Below are 3,616 nucleotides of genomic sequence, written 5' to 3'. Positions count from 1 at the left end.
AAAAGCAGCCAACAAGTGCTCAGCATATGTGGGAACTCCTTAAAGACTGTTGGAAAAGCATTCCAGGTGAAGCTGGTTGAGAGAATGCCAAGAGTGTGCAAAGCTGTCAAGGTGAAGGGTGGCTACTTTGAAGAATCTACAATATAAAATATATTTAGATTTGTTAAACACTTTGTTTTCTTTTTAACTACATGATTCCATATGTATTATTTCATAGTTTTGATGTCTTCACTATTATTCTACAATGTAAAAATAAAGAAAAACCCTTGATTGAGTAGGTGTGTCAACTTTGACTAGTATTGAGCTGCAGGTTTAAAAAAAAAAATATTTAATGTGCTGAGCGATTTTTAGGACGTTGAGCACCAGAGCGCTGCACCACTCAACTCTAGTGTCACTCTCATCCCACCTTTCTACGTTCCTCTGTCTTTCGCTGTCTCTCTCTCTCTCCATCCCTGTCCATGGACTCAATGCTAGGCAGTGAAGTGCACTCATTCTGTGTTCAGTATGCAATGTATTTATTCAAATTTACCTTTGTGATGTTGTTTAARTAGTTAGAAACAGTTCAAACCCAGTGCTTAAAGGGACGGTTCCAGATTTTTGCCAGTTAAAGGGATACTTTGGGATTYTGTCAGAGRCCATTTATGTACTTCCCCATAGTCAGTTGAACTTGTAGATACTATGTTTCTGTGTCCAGTATGAAGGAAGTTGGAGGCAGTTTCGAGAGCCAATGCTAACTAGCGTTACCCATAGACTTCCGGTCATTGTGCTATCTGCTAGCATGCYWGCAGTAGATAAAGGGCATCATTGCAAAAATCCCGAAGTATCCCTTTTAGCCCTTTTTCATCTGACTGTGTAACAGAGATCTTTATTGCAGAAATCTCTCCCTGACGAAGAGTGAATCTCTCACCATCCCTTTAACCTTTGATCTGTATCGTCACTGGATGAAGAGTGAATTCTCTCACCATCCCTTTAAACTTTGATCTTGTCGATGAAGATGTGAATCATCTCACCCATCCTTAAACTTTATCTGTAGTGATGAAAGAGTGAATCTCTCATCCATCCCTTTAAACTTTGATCTGTACTGATGAAGAGTGAATCTCTCACCATCCCTTTAACTTTCCTGTACTGATGAAGAGTGAAACTCTCACCATCACTTAAACTTTATCTGTAGTGATGAAGAGTAGATCTCCTCACCATCCCTTTAAACTTTATCTGTAGTGATGAAGAGTGAATCTCTCACCCTCCCTAAACTTTGATTCTGTAGTGATGAAGATGAATACTCTCCACCATCCCTTTAAACTTTGATCTGTAGTGATGAAGAGTGAATCTCTCACCATCCCTTTAAACTTTGATCTGTAAGTGATGAAGAGTGAATCTCTCACCATCCCTTTAAACTTTGATCTGTATGATGAAGTGAATCTCTCACCATCCCTTTAACTTTGATCTGTAGTGATGAAGAGTGAATTGGAAAGATGGTCTCCTGACTACCATGTTCTGTGTCCCTCAGATCCAGTGCTGAATGAACAGACCATCTCCAACACACACACCAAGGCAATAAGTGGATCCAATGCAACATGATGGACAAGAGGAGGTAACACACACACAGAGTTCTCCCCAAAGAATGTTAGAGCGCGCCACCTGGTGGACTGGCACGCCATTATGTTAAACAAAAACTCTCAATATTTCTGAGTAGATTACAGGAAAGTCAGAAATAGACTCAGCAGCACCACCTTGTTAACTAATCCTGGGAGAACCCTGACATGTACACATTCTCACACCTGTAACACCCAGATTGTAACAAGCCCAGACTTCCATTCTGTTGATCGTGTCTCGTTCCTTCTTGCCGTCCAGGAAAACCTTTGTTACCTCAACTTGTGACCCTTTCTGGTAGAAACGATCTGCCTCCAAGTCTACAGCCATACTGGAGCAAGACGCCAACTTGCAACACACACAACACTCTTGATAAAACCTAAATCTGTCACACACTGGTACTAGCGTTGCTTGGCCCCAGTCACACACAACGTACGGATCCAAGCTATAAGTGTGATATTGCCTCCTAGACTGCCCCCCCTGAAAACCCTGCCCGCTCCCCACCCCACCCACCTCAACTCCCCTGTTTTCAATAAGCTGATGTCAGATGTGATACAGAAACTGACTCCAGGTCAGTTGGCACTGTTGTTGTGCTGAGATGTGTTTGGTCAGTATGGAGCTGCACTGGCTGGGTCAGAGCTATATAGCACTGAAGTGCATGAGACTCTTTTCTGCTATGGATAGAACAAATACTATATTAAAGAGAATAAACCATTTTTATTAAATGTTTTTGTGCCTGTTTTATGTTTTCATGTGTATTGATATATTTGATTTCAGTAGAAACTAAATACATACAAGCAATTCCGGAAAGTCATCCAGACCCCTGACACTCTGTTCCGACATTTGCTACGTTAGAAGCCCTTATCTAAAAATTAATTCCCCCCACTCATGTAACACAGCTGAGAGTACCGACCATAATTACGAAAGCAAAGACTCTAAAAAAAAAAAACAGAATCTATTACAAAGAAAGAATTACATACGTTACATTTACATAACTAATTCAAGACTCTTTTACTCGATTTGACTTTGTGGGTAATATAGCACACATAGGGGCAGATTACAGCCTTTGATTCTTCTTCGGGTAATATGAGTACAAGCTTGGCCACACCTGTATTTGGGATATTTCTCCCCATCTTACTCTCGCAGATTCTCTCTTAAGCTCTTCAGATGATGGGAGCGTCGCTGGCACACGCTACTTCAGTTCTACCAGACAATGTAATCGACCAGCGTTCAGAATCCAAGCTCTGCAGGCCATCAAGGAGCACTTCAATAGATACTATGTCGCCGAACCACTCTATGCAGTTGTCTGCTTAGTTAACATAGCGTTGTTGTCCTAGATGATGGTAGAAACCTATTACCCAGTCTGAGCCTACTGAGAAGCCGCTCCTGACCTCACGGCAGGATTTCATCAAGGATCCTCATACTTTACCTCCTGCTTATCTATTGCCTCGCCATTCCTCCGACCACTCTCCCAGTCCCCTGCCGCTGAAACATCCCCACCAGCATAATGCTGCCACCACCAATGCTTCACCGTGGGAATGGCGCCTGCTTGATTTCCCCAACTGTGAACGCACCTGCATTCAGGACAAAAAGAGTTCAATCTTGGTTTCATTCACACCAGAAACCTCTTATCTCATGTCCTGAAGTCTGTAGACCTTTTGGGCGAAACCTCCAAGCTGCCACCTTCGTGTCAGCCTTTACTGAAGTCTGGACCACTCCTATCATAACAGCCTTATTAGTGGAAAGTGCTCAGAGACTGCGAAGAAACCTTCCAGAAGGACAACCACTCTCCACAGATGAAATACTTAGGCGCTGTCAGATTGACCATCGGTTCTTGTCACCCGTCCCTGACCAAGCCCTTTCTCCCACCGATGGCTCAGTTTCGCAGCGTCGGCCACTCTAAAGAATTCCTTCGGTCTACCACAACATCTTTCCATTTAAGAGAATGTAGTGGCCACTGTTCCTTGGAGTCCTTCAATGCTGATACATTTATGTGGGTCCCCTCCTAATCCTCTCTCTGTGGTGA

The 3,616-nt window shown here is 42.9% G+C and overlaps 1 pseudogene; it reads left to right on the top strand.

Annotated features, from left to right (window-relative positions):
* Positions 1-2,162, top strand: part of LOC112077495 (casein kinase II subunit alpha'-like) — a 24,574-nt pseudogene extending 22,412 nt beyond the window's left edge.
* The last annotated feature ends 1,454 nt before the right edge of the window (positions 2,163-3,616 follow it).

Source organism: Salvelinus sp. IW2-2015, unplaced genomic scaffold (genome assembly GCF_002910315.2).
Source record: "Salvelinus sp. IW2-2015 unplaced genomic scaffold, ASM291031v2 Un_scaffold4623, whole genome shotgun sequence".
NCBI lineage: Eukaryota > Metazoa > Chordata > Actinopteri > Salmoniformes > Salmonidae > Salvelinus > Salvelinus sp. IW2-2015.
This window is presented reverse-complemented; position numbering and strand designations above follow the sequence as displayed.